The sequence below is a fragment of the Chiloscyllium punctatum genome, chromosome 17 (assembly GCF_047496795.1).
Source record: "Chiloscyllium punctatum isolate Juve2018m chromosome 17, sChiPun1.3, whole genome shotgun sequence".
Classification (NCBI taxonomy): Eukaryota; Metazoa; Chordata; class Chondrichthyes; order Orectolobiformes; family Hemiscylliidae; genus Chiloscyllium; species Chiloscyllium punctatum.
Window position 1 is genome coordinate 5,768,473 of NC_092755.1, and position 23,313 is coordinate 5,791,785.

The 23,313-nt window shown below is 45.5% G+C and overlaps 1 long non-coding RNA gene across 7 annotated transcripts in view; it reads right to left on the reverse strand.

Annotated features, from left to right (window-relative positions):
• The window catches only part of LOC140487723 (uncharacterized), a 39,409-nt gene that overhangs the window by 12,402 nt on the left and 3,694 nt on the right, over positions 1-23,313 (reverse strand). For 5 of the 7 annotated variants that reach the window (XR_011962900.1, XR_011962898.1, XR_011962896.1 and 2 more), the window contains 2 exons: positions 18,959-19,052; positions 6,086-6,194 (listed from right to left, as the gene is read on the reverse strand). This is a non-coding gene — a long non-coding RNA (uncharacterized lncRNA). Of the gene's footprint in view, positions 1-6,085; positions 6,195-13,354; positions 13,481-18,958; positions 19,053-19,213; positions 19,380-23,313 lie in introns of all 7 variants that reach the window. The other 2 variants (XR_011962897.1, XR_011962899.1) reach the window with 2 other exon arrangements.

A 23,313-nucleotide genomic window follows, 5' to 3' on the forward strand; every position in this document is an offset into this window, starting at 1 on the left:
AAACCAATCTCCTCACTCCTTCCTTCCACACCCAGTTTTCACACACTCTCTCTCTCCTCTATTTGAATTCAATTTCCTAGCTCCTGTCTACAGGCTATGAACCAAATCAATGATTCTGACTCGGAGCCTCCTGGGTATTGGATAATCCTCCCCCCACCTCCCAGGGTTTCCTTCCTGGTCAGAACCACATTGTGGAAAAAAAAAACAATCTGGAACCTCTTACTTATTTTCCCCAGCCCACCCTCTGATGAGAACCATCCTGCATACATTGCTTCTTGCACACTCTGGCCAAATCATATCTGGTTGAACTAAAATGAACCAAATTAGAACTCTAATTGCATGCCCATCCTTATCCCTTTCCATAATATTCCTGAATATTCACACGAGTTCTGATAACTTTCTGAAAAATGATCCCCCACTGATACTTTGACAATTCGTCAGGATACCAGGAGAGGGGCCATTCCTCTGTGTCCTGCTCTCAGAGGGAGCTGACACACACCCACAGCCTCCTTCCCTGGCACTGACCCATACTGCACGTACGTCAACAATTGGCCAGCACTGCGCCTGTGCACTGGTCTCCCCTCCGACTGCACATGCACACAGGAGCATGGGTGATTGACAGCAGCTGCTGTCCAATAGGGTGGATGGGGCGGGGCTGGATTGGGACAATGGGATTGTAAACAATGAACCAATGTGGAGGACATTGGGGGATGGACAGGTCAGTGAGGGACAGGATCAGTGCAGCAGCAGGAGGGGATCCTGGACAAACTGACAGGAGAGAAACGACAGGAACGTTCTGTTTGGCGGCTCAGGCAGGGACAGTTGGGAGACTGTATGGGCTGGTGGCTTGGGCACGTTTTCCAATCAGCCTCTTCACAGATGCTGTCATTCAACTCTAAACCCGATTCTCCTTGTCCAGAGGTATGGACACTACCATCAAATCCTGGTGGGCTAGTGGAAAGAAGGGAAGATGTTATAATCTCACTCATATGGAAACTCCATGAGCTCCTCCCACTTACTGCCTATGGTGGGGATGGAGGGGACAGAGCAGATGGGAGCGGGGTTAGGGATATAGGGACTACCTTTCAAAAGGAACTCATCTGTGTTGGCGATATTAACAAGACTCAATACACAGTCACTAACACAAAGCTGGTGTACGTGAACTTGAGACAGAATATTAACACCTATGCAGACCCTAATGTAGAGTTCAGTCCTGGATATTCATAACAGCTTTGTGCGGGGAAAATCATGTCTCATGAACTGGACTAAGTTTACTGTAGAGGTGACAAAGAGAATTGATGACAAAGAGAGGTGGACATGATCTACATGGACTTTAGTAAGGTGTTCGCAAGGTTCCTCATGGGAGACTGGTTAGTAAGGTTAAATCTCATGGAATACAGTGAGAACTAACCATTTAAATACAGAACTGCCTCAAAGATAGAAGACAGAGGGTGGTGTCAGAGGGTTTGCTTTTCAGGCTGGATCCTGTACTTCTCGTCATTTATATCAATGATGTGGATGTGAACATAAGAGGTATTGTCAGTAAGTTTGCAGATGACACCAAAATTGGAGGTGTGGTCGACAGTGAAAAAAATTACCTCAGACTGCAAGGGGATCTGCATCAGATGTTTGAATGGGCTGAGGAGTTCAATTTAGAAAAAGGTGAGGTGCTGCATTTTGGAAAAGCAGACCTTGGCAGGACTTATCCAGTTAATAGTAAGTTCCTGGGGAGTGTTCCAAAATAAAGAGACCTTGGAGTGCAGGTTCATATTTCCCTGAAAATAGAATCGCAGGTAGATAGGATAGTGAGGAAGACAGTTGGTCTGCTTTCCCTTATTGGTTAGAGCTTTGAGTATAGGGGTTGGGAGCTCTTATTGTGGCTGTACAGGACATTCATTAGGAAACTTTTGGAATATTCCATGCAATTCTGGTCTCCTTCCTATCAGAAGGATGTTCTCATACTTGAAAGGGGTCAGAATAGAATTACAAGGATGTTGCCAGAGTTGGATAGGGTGTTTTCCCTGGAGTGTCAGAGGCTGAGGGGTGACCTTATAGTGACTTATAAAATCAGGCAGGGCATGGGTAGTGCAAACAGACGAAGTCTTTCCCCTGTGGTTGGGGAGTACAGAACTTGGAGACACGGAGGGGAGGGTAGGCAGAGAGAGGTGGGCAGAGCATGTGTGTGAAGAGAGGGTTATGGAGATAGAGAGGAGAGGCACAGAAACGGATGAGGGGAGAGAGGAGGGGGACAGACACTAGGGGACAGACAGAGGAGTGGGGAGGACGGGGCAGGGGATGAGGGGTACAATGAGCAGGGGGGAGGACACAAAACCGGAGGAGGGGACAGAGAGCGGGGGTGAACAGACAGCTGGGGTGGGGAGAACAGAGAGTGGGGGGGGTAAAAGAACAGAAAGCAGGGGGGTAGAGAACAGGGAGTGGAGGGGAGGAGAACAGGGAGCGGGGGGGAGAACAGGGAGCGGGGGGGAGGAGAACAGGGAGCGGGGAGGAGAACAGGGAGCGGGGGGGAGGAGAACAGGGAGCGGGGGGGAGGAGAGCAGGGAGCGGGGGGGAGGAGAACAGGGAGCGGGGGGGAGGAGAACAGGGAGCGGGGGGGAGGAGAACAGGGAGCGGGGGGGAGGAGAACAGGGAGCGGGGGGGAGGAGAACAGGGAGCGGGGGGGAGGAGAACAGGGAACGTGGGGGAGGAGAACAGGGAGCGGGGGGAGGAGAACAGGGTGCGGGGGGAGAAGAACAGGGAGCGGGGGAGGAGGAGAACAGGGAGCGGGGGGGAGGAGAACAGGGAGCGGGGGGAGGAGAACAGGGAGCGGGGGGTAGGAGAACAGGGAGCGGGGGGGAGGAGAACAGGGAGCGGGGGGGGAGGAGAACAGGGAGCGGGGGGGAGGAGAACAGGGAGCGGGGGGGAGGAGAACAGGGAGCGGGGGGGAGGAGAACAGGGAGCGGAGGGAGGAGAACAGGGAGCGGGGGGGAGGAGAACAGAGAGCGGGAGTGAACAGAGAAGGGGGGAAACAGTGAGCGGGAGAAACACAGGAAGAACAGAAAGGGGAAGGTGACAGACACTTATTTTATTTTATAGATCTACAATTCAACCCTGTTCCTTTTTTCTCCTCCTCACCTTCAATCCCTCCGAAGGGCTCAGAACAACTGTACAGTTCCTGTAAAGTAGAGTTTCATGGAGATCAGGTGCTGAAGGTGGCATTTGGGACAGTGACCTTTATTGGTCTGTGCACTGATCAATAAAGGAACCTGTATTCAATTCCACTGTGTGGTGTTTGCACATTCTTCCTTTAAGTGTCTCTGTGGGCTTCCTCTGGGTGCTCTGATTTCCTCAAACAAACCAAAATCGTGCAGGTCAGGTGGATTAGCTGTGGGAAATGCTTGGTTACATGGTTCAGGTGCGATGTTGTTCCGATGGTTGTTATTGTCTCATGGGCTGAATGGCCTGCTTCCACATTTTAGGGATTCTGTGACTGAGTATAGGGGGTAGGAGGTCATGTTGTGACGGTATAGGGCATTAGTGAGGCCTGTTTCAGAGTACTACATTCAAATCTTGTCTCCCGACTTCAGAAATGTTACCAGAATAGGACTCAACCCCATAATGACAAGTTCCTGGGAAGTTTTGACGAACAAATAGACCTTGCAGTGTGGGTTGATAGTTCTTTGAAAGTGTGGTTGAAGGTAGACAGGTCAGTGAAGGTGGTGTGCGGTATGCTAGCTGTTATTGGGCAGTGCATTGAGTATAGGAGTTGGGAGATCATGTTTCGGCTGTACAGTTTATTAGCTCGACCACTGTTGTAATGCCCAAACTGCTTTCAATTCCAGTCTCCCTGCTATTGGAAATATGTTGGGAAACTTGGAAGAGTTCAGAAAAGATTTACAAGGGTGTTGCCAGTATTGAAATATTTGAACCATAGGGAGGAGCAGAGGATATTTTCCCTGGAGCAGTGGACAGTGTGGGATGGCATTATACAACTTCCTTCAAGGCTGCAATGTTTCCTGCATCTGTCACCATTTCAGATGCTGCCCGACCTGCTGAGGATCTCCAGCATGTTTTGGTTTTGTTGCAGATTTCCACCATTTTGCTGAAGCACTTGGAGACAGAGAGCTGTATAGCTCCAGGTTTTGCTGACTCTGATTCCTGGGATGGCAGGACTGATGGATGAAGAGGGACTCAATCCTCATTTAATCCTCCTTTCCTTTGGCTTTCTGAGCTGCTGACTACCTCACTAATATTCTACCTCCCATTCCCTGTCCTGAATCTGACCTATCTAAGCCTACACTTTAGTTCTCAGCCCCCTGGTAGACTAGTTACAACCTCACCAATGGAACTGCAAAAGCACCCACCAGGGGATTTCTCCCAGCACTACCCAGGGGTAACCAGTCAGGCTGGTACAGGTCCCACCCAGAAACAGTCCCAGTGCCTGAAGAATCTAAACCTTGCTCTGGTACACCATTTCCCCAGCCACATATCCAGCTGATCTGCCCTCTTATTCATGCTCTCACTAGCACATGGCACTAGGTGCAAGTCTCGCATTATTACATTTCAGGAGCTACATTTTAATGCGTCCCTGATCTCCCTATATCCAGCTTTCAGGTCCTCATCCCTTTGTTAAGCGATGTCATTGGTATCTGTGTGTTGCACGACCACGGGCTGTTAAACCTCCAGCTCCAGAATGTCCTGCAGCCGCTCCATGATATCACGGATCCTAGCTCCAGGAGGTAACGTACCATCCTGGATTCATGTCTGTGGCCACAGCACTGCCCGCCCTAACCCTGAGCATTGAATCCCCTGTCACTATAGCCGTGTTTCCTCTCTTTCCTCCCGCTCTGTGCAGCCGAGCTCTCTGTGGTGTCATGAACCTGGCTGTTGCTGATTTCCCGAGAAGCCACCCCACCCATTCTCACCCTTACAGAATCCCAAGTGATAGACAGTATCAGTATGAGAAGGGGATAACAACGGGCGACTCCTGTACTCACTTCCTGAGCCTTTTACTTGATCTGATGTTCACCCATTCCCTTTCTGCCTGTGTAACCCTCACCTGCAGTGTGACTAACTCACTAAACGTGCTGTCCATAACATTCTCAGTATTGCAGATGCTCCACAGTGAGTCCACTCTCAGCTCCAGCTCGGAAAAGCAGTTTCCCAATGGCTGCAGATGGGAACCCTTGCTGCACAAATAGTCGTCAGGGACACTGGAAGCGGCCTTTATTTCCCACATTGTGCAAGAGGAGCACACCACGGCTCTGAGATGCCCGGTCACAACATCTCTCTACATTCATCTAGCTACTCCCATTAAGAGAATTTAAATAAGTGAGCAACCTTCCTTCACTTCAAACATGTCCATTATAATAACAAAAAAAAATCTTTACTTAAGCTAATATGTCATACTTTAAAAATGTAAATACTCCGCAGGTATCACTGACAAATTGGGTATTCTCATTGGGACTGTGAATTTCTGAAAGGCCTGAACTAAAACTCAGTTTCAGCTTCACCTTCTCCCTGTCTCACCTCACTATTTACACCCAACTCCAAAACACTCTCATTGAGCCAAGCAGCACTCTTTGCAGCCCTGCCATTTTCATTGTCTGCTCACACCTACACTTCCCTCATCCTCCTGTACTGTTCCAATACACCTCAATGGGAGCTCAGGACCAGCATCACATCTTTCAATTTAGCCCTTTGTAACCCCAGAGTCAAAATGGACTTCAGCAGTTTTTGAATGAACAGACAGTTGTCAGAATCTGGAACGTTCCACCTGAAATGGTGCTGGAATTTGAGTCCACAAGGATTTTCAATGAGAAATTTGCAGAGAATTCGAAGTAGGGAGTTTACAGATTAACATTATAAAGTGGATGATTGAGACTAAATCTGACAGTTCCTGCAAAAAGACGAGGTGTAATTTGGATAAATCTGTGCTCTCTCTCAGGCCAATACCTCCTTCCACAGCTGCAGGGCCAAGAATTGAACACATACCCCAAAGGTGATCCAACCATGAACTTGAACATCTTTCAGCTTTTGGCTTGACAAAAATATTGAAGATATTTTCCCACAGACAGAACAGACAAACCTTTCTCGTTCCACTGTTAAATGCCAATGATATTCAGATCCTGATGACTCTGCTGACTGTAGAAACTTGTGTATTGAGATCCCAGTCTCAATTATTCTCAATTAATATCCTATAAAATGAATTCACAAAACAAAGCTCACAGTCAGTGCAAGATGAATAGTGAAGGCAAACACTTCTCTTGGTATGTGTTGGATGTGTAATTGCTCCTCTTCAAATCACCTCGCCCCCGCCCAGAAAGAGGACACGTGCATGCTCCTTGCTGTACCTTGCCCCAAATAAAGATGGCGGCCATAACCCAGAACCTCTCACTGCCTGAGGCCCAAGCCATCTTCCCCTTTGCTGCAAATGTGGGACCAAGAGTTTCTAATTCAGACTAACGACCTGCACAGACTGTAACTAAACACTACACTGATACATTTCATCTGGTTTCTGCTGCCACTTTCCCCTTTCCCATTTCCTCCACCTGCACACATCAAGGGTCATCACGGGTCCAGTGACCCTTCTTCAGAACCGATGACTGCTGGGAAAATTAGAATCCCTTCAGGAAACAGGCCCTTCAGCACAACAATTCCACACCCACCCTCCGAAGTTAATCCCACCCAGACCCATTCCCTACCCAATTACTCTCCTTTTCCCCGGACTAATGCTCATCCCTGAACACTATGGGAAATTTAGCTGGGCTAGTTCACTTGACCTACACATCTTTGGACTGCAGGAGATAGGGGTTAAAGAGTAACTAACAGGTGGGGACAGAGCCCGAAGAGAGACAGGAACATTTGGTAAGATAAAGGAGTGGGAATGTGGAAAGCTGTTAATGGAGGAGACAGGAACCTTCCAGCATTTCAGTGGCGGTGGTGGAAATGGTGGCTGATGATCTACATTGTGCCTGCAAAAAAGACCGAGCTTCCAGTTGCCTGCTCTTTAACACACAAGACAGTTCTCTGTCCAACAGCTCAGTCTCATGCTTACTGCAGTGTTCCAGTGAAGCTTGATGCAAGCTGGAAGAACACTTCAGAACATACCAAATGGCTTCCTATTTCAATGACTAAATTTCCCCTCACGTGGTCAACAATACTCTCCAGTGTATCTCCTCCACTTCGCACACCACTGCCCTTGAACCCCACCCCTCCAAATGCAACAAAGATGGAATCCCACCATCCTCACCTTCCACCCAGATACAACGCATCATCTTCTGCTATTTCCACCATCAGATCCAACCACCTGAGATGTATTTCCCTCCCCACCCCTTTCAGCATTCCACAGAGACCATACCGTCTGTGACTTCCACGTTAGATCCACACTCCCCATCAACCCATCCTCCACTCCAGGCACCTTCGCTTGCCACTGCAAGAGGTGGAAAACCTGTGCCCACACCTTCCCCTCACCTCCATCCAAGGCACCGCAGGATCCTCCCACATTCAGCATAGAGTTCCCTGCCCACCCAAACACCTCACCTATTGTGTCCTTTGCTCTCCGGACGCCAAATTGTGGAATATTTCAGGGAACATTTCTGGGATACATGCAACAACCAACCCCACCGCCGACCACTTCAGCTACCCACCCCCCCGGCGCCACGCTGCCAAGGACATGCAATCCTCCACCCCTAAATCCGAGCCACCCGACACCTGGAGGAAGAACACCTCATCTTCCACCTTGGGAACTTTCAACCACATGGCATCAAGGTTTCCTCATCTCCTCTCCCCCAACTTATCTCAGATTGAACCCTCCAACTCGACACAGGCCTCTTGAACATTCCCACCTGCCCATCTTCCTTCCCAATTATCCATTCCACCCTCTCACCACTACCCTCCATCTACAACCACCTATTGCCTCCCTAGCTCCCTTCCCCCAACCCCAAAACCCTTCCCTATTTATCTCTCAGCTGTATTCCAACACCCACATTTCTGATGAAGTGCTGACATGCCCAATAAGTCAATTCTCCTGCTCCTTGGATGCTTTCTGACCTGCTGTGCTTTTCCAGAGCCACACCTTAACATAAGATGGAAGAACAACACCTCATCTCCCACTCGGGGACCCTGCAATCCTCTGGCTTCAACATCAAATTCAATAAATTTAGGTCCTGAACTCTCCCACGTCCTAGTGTCTTTTCCCCCTACCTTATATACCAGGCCTTGTTATTAGGTAGCCTGCAATTACACTCTACCTATGATTAGCCACTTACAGTCCCCATAAACAGCTATTCATCCTCCCCCTCAGATATTTATCCTCTCCTTTGTCCAACCGCTCCTATCTCTCTCTTTGGACTCTATCCCCACCTATCATTTACTCCTTAACCCCAATCTTCTGCATAAAACCCAACATTTTGTTCTCAGTAACATCAGTTCCTGAGGAAGAGTCACTGGATTGAAAATGCGAATGGATTTCTCTTCACAGATGCTGCCAGATCTGCTGAGCTTTTCCAGCACCTTCTGGTTGTTGTGTGTGATTTACAGCATCCGATGTTCTTTTGGTTCTAACTTACCCGGAGTATCTAATTCAGGTCTAGCAGACTGAAACAGTGTTTATCAACCTTCCCAGTCCACACTAACTCCATCTCTCTCCCAGTATCTGCTGTCTCTCCCACTCCTTCACATTCAGTCCCCCCTCACAGTGACACTGCGCCTGCAAAGCTGATGGTCATGTGTTGGCCTGCTGGACCCACCCCTCATTCACTCCCATTGGCTGGAGGACCACGCCAACTCTCCTATTGTTCTGAAGTTGCGTCAATCAGCCAGGCCCCATTGTGACCTGAGTGGTGGGATCCTCCCAGGTGCATCAGAGGCTGAGGGGTGACCTCATAGATATTTATAAAATCATGAGGGGCATGGGTAGGATAAATAGAAAAGTTCGTTTCCCTGGGGTGGGGGAGTCCAGAATGAGAGGGCATAGGTTTAAGATGAGAGGGGAAGAATTTAAAATGGATTTGAGGGGCATTTTTTTTTCTCCACTGAGGTTGGTGCGTGTAATGTTATCTTCTGTCAGGAAGTGAAGGATGTTGGTACAATTATACCATTTGGCATCTGGATGGGTATATGAATAGGAAGGGTGTAGAGTGATATGTGCCAAGTGTTGGCAAATGGGTCTAGATTAGGTTGGGATATCTCGTCAGCATGGACCAGTTTAACCAAAGGGTTTATTTTCATGCTGTACATCTCTACGGCTCTGCCCTGTGATGAGCTTCATCATTCACAGTGAATGGGTCAGTATCACAGAGCACAGGGGCTGGGGGCTATTCAGCCCATTGGGGCTGTACTCTCTCCTTCTGGAGATGGTGCCAGTCAGTCCCAACTCACCTCCCATTTGGACATAGCCCTCCAAATCCTTCCTTAAAAATGATACATTTCAAATTTGTTTTGACAATAACTACTGAATCTGCATCCAGCTGTCTTTCAAACTGTTCCAGATGCTCAGTACTTAGTGAGTAAAATAATCTTCACATTTTTCTTTGCATTATTTGCCAGTTACCTGAAAATAGTTACTAAAAATCGTGACGTTAATAATTTCTCACTCTGTCTCTCTGAAAATGAAATACCCTGGAAAAAAATCAACTCCTGGTCGAAATCACTGCTTCACCTTCTCAGCTCCAAGGAGAATTGTCAGACGTTCTGCTAACTCTCCATAAAAGAGAAACCTATCTTAATTTTAATTTATTAGTGCCATAGAGATGTACAGCACTGAAACAGACCCTTCAGTCCAACTTGTCCATGCCGACCAGATATCTTAAATTAATCTCGTCCCACATGCCAGCACTTGGCCCATAGCCTTCTAAACCTTTCCCAGTTACATATCCAGTGAGATGCCTTTTAAATGTTGTAACTGTACCAGCCTGCACACTTTCTCTGGCAGCTCATTCCATACACATAGCACGTTCAGCTTGAATCTTTGCCCCTAATATCCCTTTTCAATCTTTTCCCTCACGCCTGTGCTTTCTAGTTTTGGACTCACTTAAACAGGAATAAGACCCTGGCTGTTTACCCTATCCATGTCCCTCATGATTTTATCAACCTCTATGGTCACCTCTCAGCATCCGATTCTCCAGTAAAAACAGCCTCAGTCTATTCAGCCTCTGCCTACAGCTCAATCCCTCAACCCTGGCAACATCTTTGCATATTTTCTGAATCCTTTCAAGTTTCACAATATCATTCCGATAGCGGGGAGACCAGGACCGAAAGCAGAATTCCAGAAGTGGCTGAATGAATGTTCTGTACAGCCGCAAAATGACGTCACAACTCCTGTACTCAATGCACTGACCAATAAAGGCAAGTACACCAAACACTTTCTTCACTACCCTGCCTATCTATGATTCCACTTTCAAGGAACTATGAAACTGCACTCCAAGGTGTCTTTGTTCAGCAACACTCCCCATCACTATTCCATTAAGTATATAAGTCCCACCCTGATTTGCTTTTCCAAAATGCAGAACCTCACATATATCTAAATTAAACTGCATCTGCCACTCCTCAGCCCATTTGATCGGAGTCTCATTGCCCTCACGGGTAACTTTGCTGTCCATTGCACTTCCGATTCTGGTGTCTATTGTAAACCTACTAATCATAGCACCTATATTCATGTAGAAATCATTTATATAAATGGCAAAAAGCAGTGGATCCAGCACCCAGTCTGACAGCATATTGCTCATCACAGGCTTCCAGTCCAAAAAGCACCCTCCACTATGACACTGACTGGTCAGCAAGTTTAGAGCTCATGGAATACAGGGAGAACTAACCATTTGGATACAGAACTGGCTCAAAGGCAGAAGACAGAGGGTGGTGATGGAGGGTTGCTTTTCAGACTGGAGGCCTGTGACTAGTGGAGTGTCACAAGGATCACTGCTGGATGCACTACCTTTCGTCATTTATATCAATGACTTGGATGTGAACATAGGAGGTATAGTTAGTGAGATGACACCAAAACTGGAGGTGTAGTGGACAGTGAAAAAGATTACCTCAGAGTATAAAGGGATCTTGATCAGATGGGTGAATGGGCTGAGGAGTGGCATTTTAGGAAAGCAAATTTTAGCAGGACTTATACACTTAATGGTAAGGTCCTGAGGAATGTTACTGAAGAAAGAGACCTTGGAGTGCAGGTAGATAGGATAGTGAAGGAGGCATTTGGTATGCTTTCATTTATCAGACAAAGTATTGAGTACGGGAGTTATGAGATCATGTTGCGGCTATGGGGTACTGGGCTAATGGTCGGATACTTGGTAGTGTGGAAGAGCAGAGGGATCTTGGTGTCCATGTACACAGATCTCTGAAAGTTGCCACCCAGGTAAATAGTGCAGTGAAGAAGGCATATGGCGTACTGGCTTTTATTGGTAGAGGAATTGAGTTCCGGAGTCCTGAGGTCATGCTGCAGTTGTATAAGACTCTGGTGCGGCCGCATCTGGAATATTGTGTGCAGTTTTGGTCGCCATACTATAGGAAGGATGTGGAGGCACTGGAACGGGTGCAGAGGAAGTTTACCAGGATGTTGCCTGGTATGGTAGGAAGATCCTATGAGGAAAGGCTGAGGCACTTGGGGTTGTTTTCATTGGAGAAAAGAAGGTTTAGGGGTGACTTGATAGAGGTGTACAAGATGATTGGAGGGTTAGATAGGGTTGACAGTGAGAACCTTTTTCCACGTATGGAGTCAGCTATTACAAGGGGGCATAGCTTTAAATTAAGGGGGGGTAGATATAGGACTGATGTTAGGGGTAGGTTCTTCACTCAGCGAGTCATAAGTTCATGGAATGCCCTACCAGTAGCAGTAGTGGACTCTCCCTCTTTATGGGTATTTAAGCGGGCATTGGATAGGTATATGGAGGATAGTGGGTTAGTGTAGGTTAGGTGGGCTTTGATCGGCGCAACATCGAGGGCCGAAGGGCCTGTACTGCTCTGTATTCTTCTATGTTCTATGTTCTATGTTCTATACAGGACATTGGTTAGGCCACTTTTGGAATGTTGCGTACAAATCTGGTCTCCCTCCTAAAGGAATGATGTTGTGAAACTTGAAAGGGTTCAGAAAAGATTTACAAGAACGTTGCCAGGGTTGGAGGATTTGAGCTAGGCTGGGGGTTGAATCGAGGTTGAATAGACTGGGGCTGTTTTCCCTGCAGCATCGGAGGCTGAGAGGTGATCTTATCGATGTATATAAAAACATGAGGTGCATGGATAGGATAAATAGACAAAGTCTTTTCCCTGGCGTGGGGGGGATCCCAGCACTAGAGGGCATAGGTTTATGGTATGAGGGGAAAGACTTTAAAGAGACTTGAGAGGCAACGTTTTCACACAGAGGGTGGTACGTGTATGGAATGAGCTGCCAGAGGAAGTGGTGGAGGCCATTATGATTGCAACATTTAAAAGGCATCTTCATGTGTATATGAATAGGAAGGATATGGGCCAGGTGCTGACAGGTGGGACTAGATTGCATTGGGATATCTGATCAGCATGTACTGGTTGGACCGACAGTTCTCTGTTTCTGTGCTGTCCATCTATGACTCTTTGACCTTCCAGCCAATTCCGTATCCAAACAGCTAGTTCCACTAGAATTCTATGGTGTTGAACCTGCTAACCAGTGTGTTATGTGAAACCTTGTGTCTTCTCAAGTCCAAGTTGATGATTTCAATGTACAAAGCCATGCTGACTCTCCCTAATCATTTCTTGCTTTTCCAATGACATGTAAATCCTGTCCCTGAGAATCCCTTCCAACAACTTCTCTGCCACTGACTTCAGGCTCACCGGTCTATAGTTCCCTGGCTTTTCCTTACCACCTTTCTCAAATAATGGCACCAGTCTTCCAGCACCTCACCTGTGGCGATCAATGATACAAATATCGCAGCGAGGGGCCCAGCAAAAGCTTCCCTAATTACCCACAAAATTCTGGGATACACCTGATCAGATTCCAGGGATTTATCCAACTTTATGCATTTTAAGACATCCAGTACCTCCTCCTCTGTAATATGTACACTTGCCAAGTTATCACTATTTATTTCTCCAACTTCTCTAAGTTCCATATCCCCTTTCAGTAAAAACTTACTTGAAATACTTATAGAATCTCTCCCACCTCCTGCTGTTCCATAGACAGTCTTGTTGATCATTGAGGGTCGCTATTCTCTGCCTAGTTTTTCTTTTGTCTTTAGTGTATTTGTAGAATCTCTTTGGATTCTCCTTAAACCTATTTCCCAAAGCTTTCTGATGTCTCCTTTTTTGCCTCCTGGTTTCCAGCGAGTATACTCCTACTTCCCTTATCGTCCTCGAGGGATTCACAAAAACACAGTGGGGTCTATACCTGCCATATCCTTCCTTCATTTTCTTGACCAGAGCCTCAATTTCGCAGCTCATGCAACATTCTCGACGTCTCCCAGCCTTGGCCTTAACAGGAACATACTGTCTGTGTAGTCTCATTGTCACAGGCCTATGGAGGCAATGGCAGATGAGGACAGATAAACAATCATTATAAGTAAAGAGGTACTGTTGGGAAAGCTAACCACACATCCTTATTTATATAATTCCTCTCTAGCCTCAGAACAATCACTATCTCTGCATCAAAAACATCTCAATCTCTGCAACATCCTCCAATCTCTAATCTCCTCCAGTCTCAACACCCTCCCTATCTTTAATTTTGTCCACCCTCACAAATCTCGGTGATGTGCCTTTCTTTAATTCCAGCCTTCAAAATAACCCATTTTTATTTCAGATTCCTGCACCCAGAGCTCCACAATGTCCCGCTTAACCTCGGTCACATTTTCCTCCAAAAAACATTAATCAATCACGTATCATCTATTCTAATATCACCTTCTCTGACCTGGTTTCTATTGTGGCTTGTCATATTCCTATATTACGCGTCTTTGGTCTACATGACAGAAAACGGTTTTGTGGTCCATTGGATTTATGCTGTAAAGAAATCTCCCAGCTAACTATTTTAATCCCATTTTCCAGCACAGAACACATAGACCTGTCAGCCTTGGCCTTGCAAGTGTGTTCCTAAATAGATTTTAAATGCCTTCGGGATTTCTGTCTCTCACTCTCTTCCAGACAGTGAGGTTTAGTGCAACTGTTGCTCTATGCTATCACCCACAGGGTTCAGAGCAGCTAGGTCTGTGTGAACCACAGATCGCCCACACATTGGGAAGGATGGCAGGGTCCCTGAGAGGGGGCACAGGAGAGTTACCAGGATGGTTCAAGGAATGGGGGATTTTAGTTGCAGAATTTGTGGGGCTTTTTTAATATTAATTGTTCACGTGACATGTGTGTTGCTAATACACATCAAGAATAACCATCCACAATTAATGGACTCTCCTTTTCAACCTCTCCCCTTGCCTGTGCTGTGGTAATGTTCAGGTTAACCACTACTAGACATCTCTCTCTAATGAGAGAGCAGTCCTATGGTCGGGTAGGACAATGCTGACTTGATCTTTTACACAGTGATGCCACTGTGCCTCGAGGGTGGGGAAAGGGAATGCTGAAGGTGGTGGATGGGAAACCACTCAGGTACAGTACTTTATCCTGGAGGATGTTCACTTTCTTTAATATTGTTGGGGGGGGGGGGGGGGATGCACTGATGCAGGCAAGTAGAGAATGTTCCAACACAATCCTGATGTGTACCTTTTTGAGAGCAGACATTGGGGAATCAGCGGTTTGGAAAAAGTGAGAGTATTCTCCTTGTAGCAAAGGAAATTTGGGGAGCAGTGACAAAGCGGTTTACAAAAGTTACACATATAATAATAAACTTTACATCCATCAGCTCATTATACAAAGATTACAGGACACATGTTGAAGATTTGGGAAGATCTATTGAGAGGATGGTTTGATTCAAAGGAGAACTTTTATTCAGCAAATGGTATTGATCTGGAACACAATACTCTCACACAATATGAATATCCAGGTCCTGTTGTATTGAGTAATTCTGTCAGAGTTTGGCGTTACAATGACTGAGATTACCATCTGAATACCTGCCTGTAATACAAGTTTATAAAATCCGTCACTGTCAGTTCAAGTTTGAAACACATACAATCCCCTCCTCCTGGCCCAGGAGGACTGTACACATTACCCCTGGTGGAGGTTAGCAGGCACTTCAAGGGCAAATCTACGTGGGTTTCTATGAGTTTCCACCTTGGGACTTCATGTGACTGAACATGGGACAGAATGTTCCAAGATTAAGTGAGATATGGAGAGCAGGATTTGCTTCATTTTCTTTCCTTCCATTCTGCCGCTGTGCCTTCTCAATAAGACATGGGGTGTGAAAGGCTCATGCACCTTGATGGGCAAGTTGTCTCCATTCTGACCAATGGGCAACAAGCTCCCCCAGTCATGAAACAGAGTATCCCTGAAAGATAGCAACTGCGCATGCTTCCCACTGCCCAGTGCTCACAGTACAGGTTTCGAATAATGAGGAGGGAAATCTCCGAGAAAAGGCACAAAAGGAAAGTTCCAAAAAGTTATAAACAGTTTACAGAGAGATATTCACAGGAAACCTGGGCAACAAGTTGGCAAATAGGGTATAAGTTGGGATAAACTGTAGAAAGCTGCACCACAAAGGGACTGGGGGAAAATGAGCTGGAAACACAGAAAGCGAGCACACAGTTACAACATGGAATCAGGAAAGGGAATGGAATGCTGTCCCTTATATTGCAAACTCTTTGAAATAAGAGTGGAGTATATACCTTAGGGCAACTAAACAAATGGCAAGTGAGACCACATCTGGAGTAACGTGAACAGATTTGGTCACTTTAGTTCATGAAATAGAGCAGTTTATTGGAGGCATTTCAGAGAAGATCCATTGGGATGATTCCTGTTTTGAAGGGATTATCCTGTAAGCAAAGGCTGAATAAATTGGGAATATACTCACTGGACTTTGGAAGAATGAGAGGTGATCTCTTTGAAACATATAGGATTCTGTCAAGGTTTGACAGGGTAAATATGGAGAGGATGTGTCCCATTATGGGTGAGTCTTGAACCAGATTCTGGGTCAGTCGCGTAATCAAGGGTTCTGTTTCAGATTTGTCCAGTTAAAGGCAACACCGACACAGGTTAGGGTTTCAGTAGCAATGGAGCTGGAGTGAAAAGGAGACAATGTTTTAGAAATTGGAATTCGTGGTGTTTGTGATTGCGTAGATGTCTGATCAGAAGGTCACCTTGGGGTCAGATATGAATGCAATATTGTGAAGAATGTAGTTCTGCCTCAGACACTTCCCAGTGAGAGGTAAGAGAAATGTATTTGGAATAGCAACTGAAGGCAATGGGTTTAACAATTACAGTGTTTCATTGCAGCTAATCGAAGCGTGGTAAGCAGTTTGATAACTGAGTAATAGTGGAGTAATGGAGAGGGATGATGGGGAGGGAGAGCTGGGTATTGTCAGTGGACATGTGAAACCTAACACGGTGCTTTTGGGCGATGTCACCTCCTGGCAATATGTAGGTGAGAAACAGGAGGGACCAAGGAGAGATCCTTAAGGGACACCAAATACAAGGAATTCAGAAAGGAAAGGGAGAGTGGAGATGGAGCACGATTTTCCAACAACAGTGAGATCAAATATTAGGTTTTAGCAGAATGGGAAAGAAGGACATAACCAAAAAAGACAGACAGACAAATCATGGAACAATATCTGTGAATTGCAAGGTGGTGGTGGTGGTGGTGGGGGTGGGGGTGGGGGGGGGGGGTGGGGGGTGGGGTGACAAGCAGGAGGATTAGACAGAGATTTGGAATGTCCATGATTTAGCTACACTAGGGTAAATGGTCAAGATGACCTCTAATAAGGCTTGACAAGGGACTCGAGGAAATGCAAGTTTAGGACTAAAATGAGGAGCACACTTGGGAGGAAGTGTGGCTCGGTGGACTAATGGAGAGGGAGGAAAGAAGCAGAGGCAGCTGATTGGATTGTCTCAATGTTATTGACAGAGAAATTCCATGTGCTCCTCACTCTTGTTGTTGGAGGAGACAGGATAATGGACAGTGTTTTTATTTCCAAAACAATAAACAAAACCTGTGATAGTGATTCTAAAAATAAGTGAACAAACCTGTCGTATTTATCATTTATCAAGAATATTAAAATATACAACTGAAGTTCAGGTTGGAATCCCAAATCGGTAGAGGGTGGCTCTGAATTCAAGAAAAAAAATAACTGGAATGAAGAATCTACTGTTTGCCATGGAACCATCGGGGATGTTTTTCTGCCATTGACAATGTCCTTGAGGGAAAGAAACCCAACAGTGGCCCATCAAGTCACTCATTGTATTAATCACTGCACAGTCTCAACAAAGGAATGAAACTGGATGGACCACATTACATCTACCACTGCACTAGCAAATACAACCACACAATCAGCCCTCTTGACCCTGCAACTTCTGCCTCACTGTGGGCCAACAACAGCAGCAGAACTGTACTCCAGCCCAATCTGAAATCTCATCGCCTGATATCCCCCACTTAACCATTAACATCAAGCCAGGGGAATCAACCCTGGTTCAATGGTGAATGCAGGAGGGCATGTCAGGAGCAGTACAAGGCATACCTAAAAATGAGGTGCCAACCTGGTGCAGCTCCCAAACCTGCATGCCAAACAGCAAAAGCAACACCAAATAGAACTAAGTGATCCCATAACCAACAGATTAGATCTGAGTTCTGCAGTTCTGCCACACCTAGTCAAGAATAGTGATGGACAATTAAACAACTCACTGGAGGAAGCATCACAGATATCCCCACCCTTACCGATGGAGGGGTCTCACACATTCATGCAACAGATAAGAGGACAGCATTAGCATTGATTTTCAGACAGCAGTGACAAGTGGATGAGCCTTCTCCATTGGTCCCTGACATCACAGATATGAATCAAATTGGTTGAAAACTCATTTCAAATCAGATCAAGAAATGGATAAGCAGTGTAAAGGTATGGGCCCTGCCAATATTCTGGCAATAATACTGTTGGCTGTGGTCCAGAACCTGCTGCCCACCAAGGCAAGTACTGCTCCAGCACTGGCACCTACTGACTTTGTGGAACATTGCTCAGGGATGTTCCAACACAAAAATACAGGGCAGATCCAACTCAGCAAATTGCCGTCCATCAGTCCACACTTGCTCAGCAGTGAAGTGATGGAAGGTGTCATCGATAGTGCTGTCACGCAGCTGCTCAGCAATAACCTGCTCAGCGATGCCCAGTTTGGGTTCTGCCAGGGCCACGCAGTTCCTGAGCTTGTTACAGACTTGATTCACAAACTGACAAACGGCTGAATGAGGTGAGGATGACAGGCCAGACCCCCTCCAAGACCACTATTTCGATTTCAGTGATATCACCTGACCTCACCACAGTCTCAGCTCATTTGCTGAAACTCTCATTCATTCCTTTTGTTAACTCTAGATTTCATTATCTAAACCCACTCATGGCCAGCATCCCACATTCACCCTCCCGATAATCTCAAGAATATTGAAAACTCTACTGCCGAAGTGCTCACTTGTACGAAAACTTGCTGATCAATCAAAAGACTCCCATTTATAAGCAACAACAATTTACTTTCGCACCTTTGAATTAATTCCTGGCTGCAATCATTCCTATCTCCCTGTACCACACACCCTTAAATATCTCAATAACTCATTTTAGTTCAGACTCTCAATGATGTGTTTATTTTTGAGTTCATCTGTGAGACTGTTTCTATGGAGTCCAAGGGAACATGGTCTGGAATCCCCACTCTAACCCTCTAAGATCTACTTTCTTCCTTTAAGGCATTCTTGAAAAATTGCTTATTTGGCAATGGTTTTAGTCACTGGACACAATATTCTCCATCTGTGGCCTTATGTCAAAAGTTCTCAATAATATTTTTGTGAAATTAAAACCATAATGATTTGTACAGATATCTTCTCCTCTTCAATATCACTGAGTGAATAATCTGTAATGTTTCTTACCCAACCACCTTCACCATACAAACTGCAGCAGTACAAGGCAGTCAAACATCACCCTTTCCACAGGCAACAAGGCTTTGGCATTGATCACTGGTTTCTGTGGAAGGAGAAATACACAGTTGATGTTTCAGGGAGTGCAATATGAAGTACAGGGAATGAAAATGGTGCAGAATTTGACTGTCAGAAATTGAAGGAAAATGCACTCGCTTATTGGAAAAAATAATTCTTGACTGTCAAAGATATTGTGGAAACAATAACCTGATAATGGAACAGCACATGGTCAGGAGCCGGGCAGCAGTGGACAATTCATTTACATTCCTGAAGAAGGGCTCATGCCAAAAACGCCGATTCTCCTGCTCCTCGGATGCGTCCTGGCCTGCTGTGTTTTTCCAGCTCTACATTTTTCAATTCATTTACCAAACAGCTGTGAAAGTAATAGTAAAATACTATACAGAGCAAAAATACACCCACGAGAGACTGAGGAAGCTAGATAATGAACAAGTGGACATCATAGAACCCAGAGGTGAACCAGAGCAGAGTTCACTTTTATGATCCCACAGTCAAAGATGTCTAGCACAGAAACAGGCTTTTTCAGTCCAACCTATGCCAACCAGATATCCTAACCTAATCTACCTAAATTAAATCCTATCTGCCACTCCTCAGCCCGTTGGCCCATCTGATCAATATCCCACTGTACTCTGAGATAACCGCCTTCATTGTCCACAATACCTCCAATTTTGGTGTCACCTGCAAACTTATGGCCTCTATTCACATCCAAATCACTTATATGAATGACGAAACAAATCCAGAAAAAAAATCCATTTCTCTGGGTTTGAATGTGTTCTGTGTAAATCCTGCCCTATGACTTTTTACCAGGGAAGGCTCCACATGCACCCCTCTGAACTTTGCCCCCTACAAAGCTGGCGGCCGCGCGCGTGTCCAGTGAATCATTGCCCCGAATAAAGATGGCGGCGCTCACTCGGGCCGATTACTCAACGAGGCATTTTCCCGTTTGCTGCAAAAGTTTCAAATTTGTATTTTCCGATGTGAACCAAATGATTGTAAAACCTCTCAGCCTATACCAACACCATTTCCCTCCCGCTTCCTGTTGTTTATTTCTTTCCTTACCGACAGCTCTCCGCGCACACACACTCCAAACATCCGCGCCCCAAGAAAGTCTCGTCTCCCCTCATTCACTGATTGGCTGGAGGACCAACTGCCCCGCCAGGTCCTCCAGCTCCTCCCCTGTCTAGGCATTGGTCCATCGCTGACATCAATCACTTCTTCGGTACAACTTGATTATGACAACCAGATATCCTATCCTAACCGAATCTATCTAAATTAAATCCTCTCTGCCACTCCTCAGTCCATTGGCCCATCTGATCAATATCCCATTGTATTCTGAGATAACCTTCTTCATGGTCCACAAGACCAACTGTTGGCTGGAGCTTGCGCACTGCTTCGTGGCTTTTGTTGCTATTTCTCAGTTACAAGAGTGAGGGACAAAGTTAAAAGTCACACAACCACCTGATGAAGGACCAGCAAAGTCGTGCTTCCAAATAAACCTGTTGGATTATAACCTGGTGTTCTGTGAATTTTAATTTTGTCCTTCCTAATCCAACACCAGCATCTCAAAGTCACGAGTGATGGAGGCATGCATAATACAAGAACAAACGATCTAGGAAAAGGAGAAGGCCATTCTGCCCTTCGAGCCTGCTTTACCATTCAATAAGATCATGGCTGATCATTTTGTGGACGCAGAACCATTTACCCACGTTCTTACCGTACTCCTTAATTAATTATTTCTTTTTTTAAAAAACTAACTTAGCTTTAGAAACATTTACTGAACTAGCATCAACTATTTCGCTGGGCAATGCATTCCATAGAGTTCAAGAAGTTCCTTCTCAATTCAGTCCTAAATTTGCTGCCTCTAATCTTGAGGTGATGCCCTCATGTCCTAGCTTCATCTGCCAGTGGAAACATCCTATCTATTTCTATTTTATCCATTCCATTCATTATCTTACATCTTTCCATTCTTCTGAATTCCAATGAATATAATCCCAATCTACTCAGTCTCTGTTAAGCCAAACCCCTCACCACTGGATTCAACCTAGTTAACCTCCTCTGCACCCCGTCTAGTGCCAGTACATCCTTGAGCAAGAAAGGAGATAAAAACTACATGCAGTACTCCAGCTGTGGGCTCACCAGCATCCACTACAGCACACCTCTGCTTTTAAAAACAATCCCTTCAGCAATGAAGGACAATATTCCATTTGTCTTCTGAATTGATTGTTGTACCTGGTGACCAACCCTCCTACAGAAGGATGTTCAGGTGCCTCTGCATAGCAAATAATGCATTTTTAAAAAATTCAAGTAATAATCTTTTTACTAATATTACCCCAACCAAAGAGTATGACTTTACATTTATGAACATTCTATTCCAAATGCCAGACCAGTGCCCACTCACTCAATGTATCTCGGTTCCTCTGCAAAGTTTCACAGTCCTCCGCACACTTTGTTCTGCTACTCATCTTAGTCTCATATGCAAACTTTGACACCCTACATGTGGTCCCCAACTCCAAATCATCTGTATCAATTCTAAATAATTGCAGTCCCAACACTGATCCTAGAGGCATGCTACTAGTTACTGATTGCCAGCCAGAATAAGGCTTATTTATCCCCACTCTTTGCTTCCTGTTAGTCAACTAATTTTCTATCCATGCTAATACTCTATCCCATGCACCCTTATATAATGCAACAGCCTCTTGCACAGCACCTTGTTGAAGGCCTTTTGGAAATCCAGGCACGCCGCATCCACTGGGTCCCCGTTGTCCACCTTGCTCGAAATGTCTTCACAGAATTCCAAATGATTTGTCAAGCATGACCTGCCTTTCATGAATCCATGCTTTGTCTGCCCAATGGGACAATTTCTATCAAGATTCCCTGCTATTTCTTCCTTGCTAATAGACCAAAGCATCTTTCCAACTACAGAGAATAAACTAACTGGTGTAGAATTCCCTATCTTTTGTCCACCGCCTTTTCTTACAGTCCTTCCTTTTCACTGGAATATGCCTTTGCTGAGCACTTCCTAAAATGTCTTCGAAAATCTTTCACTGCTCATCAACTGTCCCACCATAAAATCTTTGTTTCCAGTCTACTTTATCCAGGTTCTCCCTCGTTCTATTTTAGTTCCCCGTGTTCAAGCACAGGACCAAGGTATTAGATTTTATCTTTACACTCTCCACATGTACTCTAACTTCAACCATACAGTGATCACTTCTTCCAAGAGGATCCCTAACTCTGAGGTCATTAATTATTCCTGTCTCATTGCACAGGGGCCAGATCTTGGATAGCTTGCTCCTTGTCAGTTCTATTTCATACTGTTCAAAAAAACTATCATGGATACACTTAATGAACTCCTCACGGCTACCCTGACTGAGCTGGTTCGACCAATCTACATGTAGATTCAAATCACCCATGGTAATAGACATGCCATTTTTACAGGCTTTAGTTATATCTTTGTTTATTGCCAATCCCAACGTGATGTTATTATTTGGCCTACACACTGCGCCTATCAGTGACTTTCTTGTTAGAATTTTGAAAGCATCATTCCTGTTTCTCCTAATGTAGAGCAATAACAACAACTACTTGCATTGTATGGAACTTTCACAATGGCAAATCTCCTAAGGTGCTTCATGGATGATCAAAACATTGATTAAAGAGAATGATTTTAAAATACATCTTAAAAGAGGATAGAGAAGGTTAGGGAGGGTATTTCACAGACTTCTGTCCTTGGCAGCTCCAATTGTGGAATGATGCAGGTGGGGTGGGTTGGAAAGGGAACGTGCAAACGGGAAATCGAGGAGCGCAGGCAGTGCATAAGGTCTGAAGGACAGAGGAGGTTCTGGACTGAGTCTGTCTGTCATAGAGAGTATGGCTGCCTCATGGAGTTTGAAGCACCGCAATGGGCCCATGCATGTCATGTTAGTCAAGGATAGTATAACGGTGGCTGAGAGAACTTTTGATGAGGACTTCTCAACTGAAGTAATGTGGGCTGAGGTTAGAAACAGGAGAGGGGAGGTCACACTGCTTGGATTTTTTAAAATAGGCTGCTGCAGAGTTCGAGGGAGGGGGAAGAGAGGATTAGCAAAATTACTCTGGGTAGGAGTGAAAGTAACATGGTGGTCATTATGGGGGACTTTAACTTCCCAAACATTGACTGAAAATGCTATAACTCTAGTATGTCGGATGGATCAGTTTTTGTCCAATGTGTACAGGAGGGTTTCCTGACACAGTATGTCGAAAGGCCGACAAGAGGGGATGCCACATTGGATTAGATTAGATTAGATTAGATTACT